The 14,321-nt window shown below is 46.8% G+C and overlaps 1 long non-coding RNA gene across 1 annotated transcript in view; it reads left to right on the forward strand.

The window, feature by feature from the left end:
* Nucleotides 1-4,242: 4,242 nt before the first annotated feature.
* The window catches only part of LOC147028244 (uncharacterized), a 21,511-nt gene continuing 11,432 nt past the window's right edge, over nt 4,243-14,321 (forward strand). The window contains exon 1 of the long non-coding RNA XR_015056921.1: nt 4,243-5,597. This is a non-coding gene — a long non-coding RNA (uncharacterized LOC147028244). The remainder of the gene's footprint in view (nt 5,598-14,321) is intronic.

Consider the following 14,321-nt stretch of genomic DNA (forward strand, 5'->3'; position numbering starts at 1 on the left):
GTTGATATATATATATATATATATATATATATATATATATATATATATATATATATATATATATATATATTGTTGTGGTTGACGAAATTCACAAACCACCATTCAGGTCCCTTAGGTGAGATATCTCTGTAAGTATATGTGTAGTTTGGCCCAAACCCGTTGTTTAGAGGGAATAAATGTCATTCATGCGGGCTGCGACCCCTCTAGATAGCCGTTTTTCTTTTACTATCTTTATTTTGGACCAGCCGCCATTACTACCACCACCAACCACGTCTCAACAGCCATCACACAACAACCACCAACCACAACGCCGCTTCACAACAACAACCACCAACCACAACGCCGCTTCACAACAACAACCACCAACCACAACGCCGCTTCACAACAACAACCACCAACCACAACGCCGCTTCACAACAACAGCCACGACCTTTACCGTCACAATTCGCCACCATCGCATCACCACCATTCTTGCGCCACTTGTGGGCACCGATACTGGACTCGTGCAGGGCGCGCACCGAGCAGCGTGTTCAGAAACATCACAGACTTTCCGAGAAAAACGGATCAAAAACGACTCACGCCCACTTCTGTTCCGTCCTATCGGAGAGCGTGGGGCGATTTGGCCCCGCCTCCAGGGCGTTGGAGTGAGGTCGCTATATGCAAATTCATGGATCAAAAAGCATTCACGCCCACTTTTCCTCGGTCCAATGGGGAGCCAGTTAGAGGTGAAGGGTTGGAGGTAAAGGGTCAAAGGTGGGGGAGCGAAGCCACGGGGGATATAAACGGCCGCGCTCGCCAAACAGTTCGGTTCGGAGGGGAGAAGCCAGCAGTTCGCAGTTGGGAGTTTGCGGAGCCAGTGAAGAGTTGGGACGAGTCAAGAGAGGAGACGGAGAGGGCGATCGGACGAAGCTGTGGAGAGGCGAAGGCGGTTGAGGGGGTGCTCGCGTCGGAGTCGGGGAGCTGCGGAGGGAGAGGCCGGCGGCGCGACCAAGGTCGTGGTGGAGACGCTCGTCGCGGGACCCGAGACAGGGAGATATCCTCCTTTCCCCCGAGCATCAACAACCCCCTCCTGTTTCCCCCCGCGCTGAGATAGTGCGACAAGGGGGCCCCTTTCCCACCCCCTACCAGACACTGTCCGCGAGGCCCGCGGAGTTGGGGCGCCACCGCCACTTTGCGTCTCATCATCAGACGGGTAGGCCCGACGCGGTCTCGGCCCCAGGCCCGCCTCATCCTTGAGGGTGGTCCTTTTCTTTTGCTTTGGGTATATGTGTTGTCGGCGCCGTCTGTGAAGTAAAATTGTATAAGTGTTGCCGTGTGCTCGGTAGTCAGATAGCTCTGCATTGTCTTCTTCTTTTATATTTGCTTTTTGTGTAATATTGTGTGTTTCTTCTCCTTTTACATTTGCTTTTGGTGTAATTGTATATGTGTGCTTTCCGTGTGCCATCGCGAAATAAATGTGAATTATGTTGAACTGTTTTCCCGTTTCGCTTCGTCTTTTCTTTCATTGAATCTCCATCTTACTTCACGTAAAGGGTTGGTAATGGGCTGAATACGCCCGATAATTAATCGAACCGTCGAGGCCGACGATAACACCGCTCGGTTATCCCGATAGTACGGAACGGGTCGCTTAAAGTGGCCCGTGTCCGAAGTCGACCTGCGGCGAGGTGCGATCGCCCGGTCTACCCTCCGTGTGGGTACTTAGGTAGGTCGAATTTGGCGAGCAACCCTATCCCACGCGGGGGGCCGATTGGCACGATCGTGGTGAGGCCGAAAGGTCCACCCGTGACTGGTTCCCGGCGTTAGTCCGAGAGGGTCATGACGGGATTGTCCGTCCGGTGGGCGACGTGCCGCGATTCGAGTTACGTGGCCGTTCGCACGCCGGCGGGCGTGAATCCGCAACAATATATATATATATATATATATATATATATATATATATATATGGATATCTCTCCTGCAAATGACGTTGCGTTACCAAGTGCTTCTATCATTGACGGCATGGCCCTGGTCCATAAGATGAGTGGTGACAACCGAACATTTGCAGAAGTTTCCGAGGAGCTGTTCCAAACTGTCTTGCAGACCTACCCAGGCAGCAAACACATAGACATAGTCTTCGATGTCTATCGGGATTTCTCAATCAAGAATGCAGAACGAGTAAAGCATGGTTCATCTCAAGGAGTCCTGTTTTCGGTTATCATCCCAACACATAGAATAAAGAACTGGAGGCATTTGTTGGCATGTTCTGCTAGCAAGGAAAACCTTACCCACTTCTTTGCTCGGGACTGGCAGAATAAACAGAACAAACTTGGTGGGAAGGAGCTGTTCGTGACATATGGTAGCAAGTGCTTCAGGATTACAAAGGATGTAGTCACATTGGATGTTCAGCAACTTGCTTCAAACCAGGAAGAAGCTGATACGCGGCTATTGTTGCATGCAGCTCATGCCGGGAAATCCAAATTCAAGTCAGTCGTCATAGTGTCAGAAGACACTGATGTCTTGATCTTGTGTCTGGCATTCTGCAGGAGGATACCGTGCAGGCTATACATGCGCGTCGCTGCAAAGGGCAGGAACAGGATACTTAGCATTGACAAAATGGAAGAAATGATTGGGGAGGAAGTTTGTCTGGCCTTGCCTGGTCTACATGCATATACTGGATGTGATACCGTCAGTGCCTTTTATGGTGTCGGCAAAATCAAAGGCTTCAAGCTGATGTGCAAGGAAAAGGTGTTCCGCGATACTTTCGCAGCTCTAGGCGAAAACTGGTCCCTCACAATTGACATGTTGTCGGCACTGGAGTCATTCACCTGTCGCCTATATGCAGCCAGGACTCCCGAGACGGGCGTGAATGCCCTGAGGTTCAGCATGTGGCGAGCGAAGAAGGGGGGAGTCGAGTCTGGACAACTACCTCCATGCAAGGACTGCCTGGAACAACATGCACATCGAGCAAACTATCAGTGTGCAGTCTGGCGATGGAGCTTGGAGGCCAATCCTGATGTGCCAGCTCCTGAGCCTGGGTATGGCTGAGTCGTTGTAGACGACGGCAATCTGGATGTTCTGTGGATGAGTGGTCCACCTGCACCACAAGTAGTACTAGAGTTCATGTCATGCAAATGCCGCCGTGTTTGTGAACTCCCAACCTGCGAATGTATGGTCAATGGCTTGAAGTGCACAGACGAGTGTAGGCTGAAAGACTGTACCAATATGACAAACGACATAGAGGACAACCTTACCGATGGCTATACTTCAGAGGAAGAATCTGACAGTGGGGAAGAATAAGTGCAAAGTTCAGAATCAGACAGCTGTTATCATTGCCTCCCACTATGTTGTATGTAATTACCAATTAAACGTAGTAGTGAACATTGTATTTTCGGGGTACTTGTGGCCACAAGTCTACAGTGTCAAAAAAGAGAAAGATCAAGTCTGGTTCAGTCTGACGTGCGTTCTGAATCATATATTTGGGGTCTGTTACATCCCCCCCGTTGGATTCCCCATACTTTCAACTCAATGTTTTTGCTACCATACATGAAAAATGCATTAATGAAGAAAAGGTATTTATTATGGGCGACCTTAATGCACGAATACCAAACCTCGAACGTTTTAACTCGCAAAACGGTTATTACATAAGAAACCCAGACACTAGATCAAACCAACATGGTCAAATTATTTTCGATTTGTGCAAAGAGCTGAACGTTCAGCCTATAAACCACTTTAATAATAACAATCTTCACTGTGATGGCGGGATGACATTTCGACGACGTAAGATATGGATCTCGCAATTAGACTGGACCTTGTGCTCTACAGAAAGCATCTCATTGATAAAATCATTTGAAGTTATTCGAGACGAAAATCTCCTGACTAATCATGCAGTCCATGATAGCTCTTCCGTTACAACTATAATGAACAGCGATCCGTCTTCTGTTACAAAATTTTGCCACAAAGTTCTTAAACAGATTTATGACTATTGATTCTTAACAAAAGTAAAATTTTCCATCTCGACTTATAGCATACCACTCCATGAACACTACTAAATTCAGTTTATATTAATGGACTACTACTATATATCTAAGATGTGTATACTTTCATGTTTTACCCTCTGTATGCGATGGTGGTCAATAAATAATAATAATAATAATATTGGGCAGCAGCAGTATGCTTTAACATATTATGATGTAGGTGTGACATTTTCGATGCTGACTGCAATCAACGGCACTTTTATTTGGCACAGACTTGCCTCTTCCCATTTCAGTTTGCAAATCGAGAAAATGCCGACTTGTATGGGCTCCAGTCGAACTTCTGCAAAGTCGGTCTCGTTGATTTTAAAGATATTGGAGAAAAACGCGTTTGAAGATTGAAAAAGTTCAAGTTCATTATCATTTGAAGATTTGAAGTTCATTATCATTAAATAAATTACATATACAGTATATAACGTAATTACACCATATTATTGTCATCAAAACACAAATTGATCTTGACAGTTAGATAATATATAGATTTTACTTCGCAAACCTGCAAAGAAAAAAAATCGGTTAGTTTGACCCTCAAAGAGCGCCCCCTAGCGGATAACGCCTAAAAACGAACATGGATGATGGACCAGCAAACATTTTCGTGAAATATAGGTTATTTCTCACCAAAAAAGTAAGGTCTCCCTTTGCCCCAAATTTGATACTGAATTTTTGTCTTGCTCACGGACTATTGTCTCGTAAATGTCCATTTCTTTAAGGTGGAAATGATAATTGTCACGTAATTAGATAGGGAGACTGGTTAGGGTAAGTGTTGATGCGTAATCCCTTTTAGTATATCCTATAGGCTTGCCGTGACGTGACAGAACGGTGCTGCGGATGGCTCCGCCCCTTGATGACCATTGGCGGAGGGCCGCAGACGGAGGACCAATGAGGTGCTCCGTTTGAAGTTACAAAGACCCTGGAGCATGGGGCGGCCTGATTGGGGGATTGAGAGAAAGGGGGGAGATATATCTGCGAATGGCTCCACCCCTTGACCATTGGCGGAAGGCCGCAGATGGAGGACCAATGAGGGGCTCCGTTGGAAGTTCCAAGGACTCGTGAGCATGAAGCGATCTGATTGGAAGAGAGATATAAAAATAGCTGGCGGAGTTTGTTCAGCCCCCTCTCGTCTCAGCTCTCTTCTCTCGGCGCTCTCTCTCTCCCTCTCTCTCTCTTGCGCTTGCTCGTTCCTCATTCGTCGTGCCTCGTGCCCTTGCTGTGCCTCGTGCCTCGCCTTGTTTGGCTCTCGTGTTCCGCTGGCTCTGAGTACGGGACCGGACGGTGGCAGACCTGCCTCCCTCTCCTGCTCGTTCTTGGCACATGAACTGGGTTCCCTGGCGGCTGTGAGCAGTTTTGGGCCCACACCACAGGAGGTCGACACCACCAAGAACACCACAGTGGCTGGTTGGAGCTCACAGGCCAAGAAATACAATTGTGCGCGGAAGGTTTCACGGAACATCTGCACCACCGTGTCTCCTGCCCCTGACAGGCGCAATGCCAGCTCGTCCGGCACCCACATCCAATGACTTTTGCATCGACACCACGGGCAAGCCTGACGAACTCGCTACGTTGTGTGTGTACCTGGCGCCTTGGAAGGTTTGAGATTCGTGTACCGATTTATTTGACTCTTTACATTTTGTTGTGTATCCATTGAAATTGTTTGTGTTTTCCCCCACGCCCGAATCTACAGCACCCTTCATCGAATCGCCCACGGATCCCTCCTCTTGCCGAGCTTTCTTATCGCTCTTGAGTATAAATAAACACTATTTACTCAGTAAAAAGTGACTCGTGCCACCTTCCTCGTCCCGTTTGCTATAGAGCCATAAAAACCGCCACCCTTGGATGATAAAAAAAATAAACCGCCTCCATCGGTTCGGCTCATCTTACGTTGGTGAGACTGTTTCAAGTCCCGTGAACGTCACAATATTCAATGTCGAGTTGAGTCTTCAGCCTGCAACGATGCACCAGGCTGGGCCTTCCTCCTGTATACAGGAGTGTCTTATTTTACTGAATAAACGGCTTGCATGTTCACTTACTGTTTACTGTCTTGAGGTAGCAGGAATCTGCTTCCACAGCAGAAAACCTATTACATTCAGATTTAGTTTTCACCGTTTCATTTCAGCCAATCGTGGCTTTTGAGCTTTGATGAGTCATTGTTATCGTCCACATGTACGATTACCTCTCATTCCAAGCCTTTTGATTCTTGCGCACCATTAATTGTAAAAATCAGACCAGCATATGGAATGAACCCCAGGTTAATAATGAATCGTCATCGAACAGGAAATGACGTACGGAAATCTTGGAATACAAGATCTCCAAGACCTGGTAGCCACACAACAGTTAATAATGGTGCCCAAACGTAAAACGATGGACTCAATTAATTGTGCCAAAAGGCAGAGAAAGGTTATGACATTGTGGAAAAATCGAGTTGTTAGATACGTTGACAAGAGGTGAAATCTGTGGGCTGCCATTATGGGATCATTGAATCAACAATGCGGTGAACGTGAGTCAAACGTGGTGAAATGGGAGAAATCATTGTGGGTTTACTCACGTTTTCATGCAGCACCCAGGGCCAAAGGCTCCAATTCAACCATCGGCAGAACATGATGTGTGAAAAACTATCCACCGCAGCTCATCTATCTATAATTCCAGCAATCTCTTTGTGTGTGTCTGTCTGTTTGTCTGTGACCGCCGTTTCTCGACGACCGCCGGTCCGATCTCATTGAAACTTGCCAGGAATATTGCCGGGGACCCGCGGATGTGCCTTTTCGAGGTTTGATATTGATCGGACGGTGGGTTCCCAAGTTACGGCCATTTATCTGTCGACCAATGACAAGACACGGTGCTATGACATCACGAATGACATCACAATTAATGCTTATTTATTTATTTATTTTTCATTATTTCTTTTGCACGATTGAAACTTTCCAGGAATATTGCTGGGGACCCGCCGATGTGCCTTTTCGAGGTTTGAGAGAGAGAGAGAGGCTGCACCTACGGGCCCGTACTAGTCTATCTATAATTCCAGCAATCTGTATGTGTGTGTCTGTCTGTTTGTCTGCCTGTTTTCCTGTCTGTTTTCTGCGACCGCCGTTTCTCGACGACCGCCGGTCCGATCTCATTGAAACTTGCCATACCAGGAATATTGCCGGAGACCCCTGGATGTGCCTTTTCGAGGTTTGATATCGATTGGACGAACGGTTCTCAAGTTACGGCCATTTATCTGTCGACCAATGACAAGACACGGTGCTATGACGTCACGAATGACGTCACAATTAATGTTTATTTTTATTTTTATTTTATTATTTTTTTGCACGATTGACGGTCCGATCTGATTGAAACGTGCTAGGAATATTGCTGGGTCCTGCGGATGTGCCTTTTCGAGGTTTGATATTAATTGGACGAGCATTTCCCAAGTTACGGCCATTTATCTGTCGACCAATATCTGTGAGAGAGGGGGACGGGAGAGGGGGGGATGAGAGAGAGGGGCGAGAGAGGAGGGGGAGAGAGGAAGGGCGAGACTAGGGGGAGAGAGAGGGGCGAGAGAGAGGGGGGTGAGAGAGAGGGGGCGAGAGAGGGGGGATGAGAGTGGGGGCGAGAGAGGGGGGATGAGAGTGGGTGGTGAGAGAGAGGGGCGAGAGAGAGGGGGGATGAGAGTGGGGGGCGAGAGAGGGGGGATGAGAGAGGGGGGATGAGAGTGGGGGGTGAGAGAGAGGGGGCGAGAGAGGGCTGCACATACTGGCACTCACCTACGGGCACTCACCTACGGGCCCGTACAAGTGGAACTAATCAAGGCAAAAACATTTACGCCAGAGCACGTTTTTAACGCCGAAGAGATGGGATTATTTTGGAAGAGGATGCCATCTCGTAACATTTTTTTGGTATACCTTGTCGAGGCTCATATGAGAGCGAACAATGTACAGCAAGGGGAGTAAGAGACAAGAGGGGCGGGAGTGGGAAGGACAAAACAGTGGGGAACAGAGACATTAGGAGATCTGTGAAAGAGGGATGGGGTGGGGAACATGTGGCACGCAAGACGGATATTTCAGCGACTTTCAGGAATAAAAGCAGGGAATTTAAAGGAGGGTGGGTTGGGGGTGGATTAACGGGGGTAGAAAAGATTGAGGATTTGGATGGGGGTACGATAAGAGGTGGTGGTAAACATATGTTTTGAAGGCCTGGAGGGAAGAATGGGATTGATCAGAGTGAGGGAGTTTATTCCAAAGGCGGTGTTGCGGATTTGGAAAGTTATCGCACTCAACATTCAGGTCCTTGAGCTCAGTTATATCGGTCAGTACATGTTGCCAGTTAGGGTCCCGACCCTAGTCTAATGGGTAATTTAATGTTTCTGCACTGTGAAGTTGTTTTAATAGTCAGGTTTTCTTTCCGTTATTTTTACACCACCGACTGCACCGCCGACGTCGTCGTCGACCACACCTCATCGCCCTCGCCTCACTTCCTTCACCTCACTTCCTTCACCTCGCCCTGGCCGACGTCAGGGGTGGTGGAGCCCTGCAGAGACATGTTGCTCAGCTTCCTGTGCCAGGGGCGGGTCCAAGTGATGTCACCACGCCACCTGGCCAATTGGAGGCTTTGCCGCCAGTTTTGGCGAATGGGAGGAATGACGAGGGCGCATGTGCAGAAGGTCGTCCGGTGTGGAGAAGACGGAGTTCGGGGAAGATCCACGCGGTGGCCCTCGACCAATCGGCGTGGGGCGGGTGGGGTGATCGCGACTCAGCCAATCCGGGCCTGCGACGGGAGAGGGCGGAGTTGCGAGGAGGCGCCCTCTTCCTCTCGAAGCGGGGGAGATAAAAATAGCGTGTTCTGCGCATTGTTCTTCGGCCGTCCTGGTCACGCACGAGTTCGGAAACGCGTCTGCGGACGGAGGGTCTTCTCCCGCCAGCCTGCGCCCTGCCGGCGCTGCAAGCTTGGATCCTCCGAATCGTGCAAGGGGTCCAGTTCGGCCCCGAGGAACTGGTCCTCGAAGACCGCACGAGGCGGAAAGGTCCGAGGTAGACCCTGGCTCTCAACTCCACCATTCTCTGAGCTGAAGACCGAATAAAGGCTCCAGCCACAACTTTTCTCGGGTGTGTGTGCGTACGTGTGTTCGTGGGCCCCATCCAATAAGTAGTGAAACTGTTTAAGTGCCTGTATAAATGTTCACCTTGCATTTCTTTTAGTCGGTTTAGTTCTGCCTCTTGCGTGCTCCCCCAATTCCCCCCATTGTTGTTAATAAATACCCATTGAGAAATGTACTCAGCTCGTCGTGCCCACTTCTTCGTTGACTGGGCGTGTCATGCGTGTGAGGGATTAGCTGGCAGCTGTGCCCTGGGGTAACAAGATAATTGGGCCGTCGCTGTTTTGCAATAAATTTAAAGGTAAAAGTTTTGTGTTTGTGTTTATTTCATTCTGTTTTTATTATATTGATACGTTTATTTTAATGTTAACATGCTTTATGTTTATTTTACATGTTTGTTACCTCCGCGACCGAAGGTGAAGGGGGTTATGTTTTCACCCCCATCTGTCTGTTTGGCTGTCTTTGTGCAGGACATCTCAAAAAGTTGTGGACGGATTCGGACAAAACTTGGTGGACAATTTGGGTGTGCGACCCTGACAAATTGGTTCGATCTTGTTCAAGATCCAAATCTGGATCTGGACATGAGAATTGTTTAATTTTGAAAGTGATTTTTCACCATTGAGATGGAGGCTCAAAAAACGATAATATGGCATGATATTTCAAAAAGTTATTTGGCCCGATATGTTCTCCTGGATCAGGAATTACTTGGCGGAGGTACGGTCTCTTCCAATTGCCCGGTCTCTTCCAATTGCCCGTCTCGTTTCAATTGTGATGTGTTTATTTCTGGATGCCACCCACCTAACCCTTTATTTTTCTCGAAGCCCAGGAACAAAACTCCCCTTTTCCCATCGGTTTTAACTTTTGTGGCATTTTCCTGGAACCCCGGAAATATTTGAGGGTTTAATGTAAAAGGCAATTGACAGCACTTAAAATTTTTCCTTCATAAAAAAAAAACCTTTTTGTCCCCCTCTGCTCTGATAAGCTCAGAGAGGGGGTGGACATTAAAATGAGCTCCGTGCAACTGAACAATCATCCGTCCATGTACTTTGTGTGCACGATATTTCAAAAACTGTTGAACATCGAGCTTTCATATTGTGGACATCTATTGCTCATGACTTTATCTCAACCTCATGAGATCACCGCTGTGATTGGCTGAATTGTGTTGCCATGTCAACCATCTCAGTAACTTGAACACTTAATGCATTCCTGTGGGAACCATAATCATAAAAAATTAAATGGAAAAATGAAATAATTGAAAAAAGAATATAAAAAAACAACAAACAATTCATATATATGTATATGTGTGTATATATATATATATATATATATATATATATATATATATATATATATATATGTGTATGTATATATATATATATATATATATATATATATATATATATATATATATATATATATATATATATATATATATATATTCTTCTTTCGGCTGCTCCTGTTAGGGATCAGCACAGCAGATCAACCGTCTCCATTTCGCTCTATCCTCCACATCTTCCATTGACACTCCAACCGCCAGCATGTCCGCCCTCACCACATCCATGAACCTCTTGTTTGGCCTTCCACTTCTCCTCCTGCCTGGCGACTCCATCCTCAGCATCCTTCTCCCGATATACTCCACTTCCCTCCTGTGCACATGTCCAAACCATCTCAATCTCGCCTCTCTCACTTTGTCTCCAAACCGTCCTACCTGCGCTGTCCCTCTAATATACTCATTCCTTATCCTGTCCATCCTCGTCACTCCCAACGAGAATCGCAGCATATTTAACTCTGCCACCTCCAGCTCCGCTTCCTGTCTTATTGTTAGTGCCACCGCCTCCAATCCATACAACATAGCTGGTCTCACTATCGTCTTATATACTTTCCCTTTCACTCTTGCAGCTACCCTTCTGTCACAAATCACTCCTGCAACTCTTCTCCAACCACTCCATCCTGCCTGCACTCTCTTTTTTCACTTCTCTCCCACACTCTCCATTACTTTGGACAGTTGATCCCAAGTATTTAAACCCATTCACCTTCCCCACCTCAACTCCTTGCATCCGCACCATACCACCACCCTCCCTCTCATTTACGCACATGTACTCCATCTTACTCCTACTGATTATCATTCCCGTTCTCTCCAGTGCGTACCTCCACCTCTCGAGGCTCGCCTCAGCCTCAGCCTGCTCCCTACTCTCTCTGCAGATCATGATGTCATCCGCGAACATCATAGTCCATGGAGACTCCAGTCTCCATATATATATGTATATATATATATATATATATATATATATATATATATATATATATATATATATATATATATATATATATATATATCTTCTTCTTCTTCTTTGGGCTGCTCCCGTTAGGGGTCGCCACGGCGGATCATCCGTTATGATCCGCATAGTGATTTGGCACAGGTTTTACTCCGGATGCCCTTCTTGACGCAACCCTGGTCGCCTCTTATGACACAGGGATATGGTACACCTATTCTAACCGGGGCATACACCGGGCCCAGTACACTAGTACTCATTTCGCCGACCTCAGAAGGATGACAGGCTGAGTCAACCTCCTGGTGTATTAATTCAGTGGTCCAACTGGGCTTGAACTCGAACCTTTTGGATCCCAAGCCGCTGCCCCAACTACTGCGCCAACACCAGGATATATATATATATATATATATATATATATATATATATATATATATATATATATATATATATATATATATATATATATATATATATATATATATATATATCTTCTTCTTCCTCTTTCGGCTTGCTCCCGTTAGGGGTCGCCACAGCGGATCAACCGTTTCCATTTCGCTCTATCCTCCACATCTTCCATTGACACTCCAACCACCCGCATGTCTGCCCTCACCACATCCATGAACCTCTTCTTTGGTCTTCCTCTTCTCCTCCTGCCTGGCGGCTCCATCTTCAACATCCTTCTCCCGATATACTCCGTTTCCCTCCTGTGCACATGTCCAAACCATCTCAATCTCGCCTCTCTGACTTTGTCTCCAAACCGTCCTACCTGCGCTGTCCCTCTAATATACTCATTTCTTATCCTGTCCATCCTCGTCACTCCCAATGAGAATCGCAGCATCTTTAACTCTGCCACCTCCAGCTCCGCTTCCTGTCTTATTGTTAGTGCCACCACCTCCAAACCATACAACATAGCTGGTCTCACTACCGTCTTGTATACTTTCCCCTTCACTCTTGCAGCTACCCTTCTGTCATAAATCACTCCTGCAACTCTTCTCCACCCACTCCATCCTGCCTGCACTCTCTTTTTCACTTCTCTCCCACACTCTCCGTTACTTTGGACAGTTGATCCCAAGTATTTAAACCAATCCACCTTCCCCACCTCAACTCCTTGCATCCGCACCATACCACCACCCTCCCTCTCATTTACGCACATGTACTCCATCTTACTCCTACTGATTATCATTCCCGTTCTCTCCAGTGCGTACCTCCACCTCTCGAGGCTCGCCTCAGCCTCAGCCTGCTCCCTACTCTCTCTGCAGATCATGATGTCATCCGCGAACATCATAGTCCATGGAGACTCCAGTCTCCATATATATATGTATATATATATATATATATATATATATATATATATATATATATATATATATATATATATATATATATATATATATATATATATATATATATATATCTTCTTCTTCTTCTTTGGGCTGCTCCCGTTAGGGGTCGCCACGGCGGATCATCCGTTATGATCCGCATAGTGATTTGGCACAGGTTTTACTCCGGATGCCCTTCTTGACGCAACCCTGGTCGCCTCTTATGACACAGGGATATGGTACACCTATTCTAACCGGGGCATACACCGGGCCCAGTACACTAGTACTCATTTCGCCGACCTCAGAAGGATGACAGGCTGAGTCAACCTCCTGGTGTATTAATTCAGTGGTCCAACTGGGCTTGAACTCGAACCTTTTGGATCCCAAGCCGCTGCCCCAACTACTGCGCCAACACCAGGATATATATGTATATATATATATATATATATATATATATATATATATATATATATATATATATATATATATATATATATATATATATATATATATCTTCTTCTTCCTCTTTCGGCTTGCTCCCGTTAGGGGTCGCCACAGCGGATCAACCGTTTCCATTTCGCTCTATCCTCCACATCTTCCATTGACACTCCAACCACCCGCATGTCTGCCCTCACCACATCCATGAACCTCTTCTTTGGTCTTCCTCTTCTCCTCCTGCCTGGCGGCTCCATCTTCAACATCCTTCTCCCGATATACTCCGTTTCCCTCCTGTGCACATGTCCAAACCATCTCAATCTCGCCTCTCTGACTTTGTCTCCAAACCGTCCTACCTGCGCTGTCCCTCTAATATACTCATTTCTTATCCTGTCCATCCTCGTCACTCCCAATGAGAATCGCAGCATCTTTAACTCTGCCACCTCCAGCTCCGCTTCCTGTCTTATTGTTAGTGCCACCACCTCCAAACCATACAACATAGCTGGTCTCACTACCGTCTTGTATACTTTCCCCTTCACTCTTGCAGCTACCCTTCTGTCATAAATCACTCCTGCAACTCTTCTCCACCCACTCCATCCTGCCTGCACTCTCTTTTTCACTTCTCTCCCACACTCTCCGTTACTTTGGACAGTTGATCCCAAGTATTTAAACCAATCCACCTTCCCCACCTCAACTCCTTGCAACCGCACCATACCACCACCCTCCCTCTCATTTACGCACATGTACTCCGTCTTACTCCGACTGACTATCATTCCCCTTCTCTCCAGTGCGTACCTCCACCTCTCAAGGCTCGCTTCAGCCTGCTCCCTACTCTCCCTACAGATCATGATGTCATCCGCGAACATCATAGTCCATGGAGACTCCAGTCTGATCTCGTCCGTCAACCTGTCCATCACCATTGCAAACAGGAAAGGGCTCAGAGTCGATCCTTGGTGCAATCCCACTTTAACCTTAAACCGGTCTGTCATTCCTACCACACACCTCACCGCTGTCACACTGTCCTCATACATATCCTGCACCATCCTCACATACTTCTCCACCACTCCCGACTTCCTCATACAATGCCACAACTCCTCTCTTGGCACCCTATCATAAGCTTTCTCTAAATCCACAAACACACAATGTAACTCCTTCTGGCCTTCCCTATACTTCTCCATCAACATTCTCAAAGCAAACATTGCATCAGTGGTGCTCT

Source organism: Eptatretus burgeri, chromosome 4 (assembly GCF_056783735.1).
Source record: "Eptatretus burgeri isolate ZD-2024b chromosome 4, Ebu_testis_v1, whole genome shotgun sequence".
Classification (NCBI taxonomy): domain Eukaryota; kingdom Metazoa; phylum Chordata; class Myxini; order Myxiniformes; family Myxinidae; genus Eptatretus; species Eptatretus burgeri.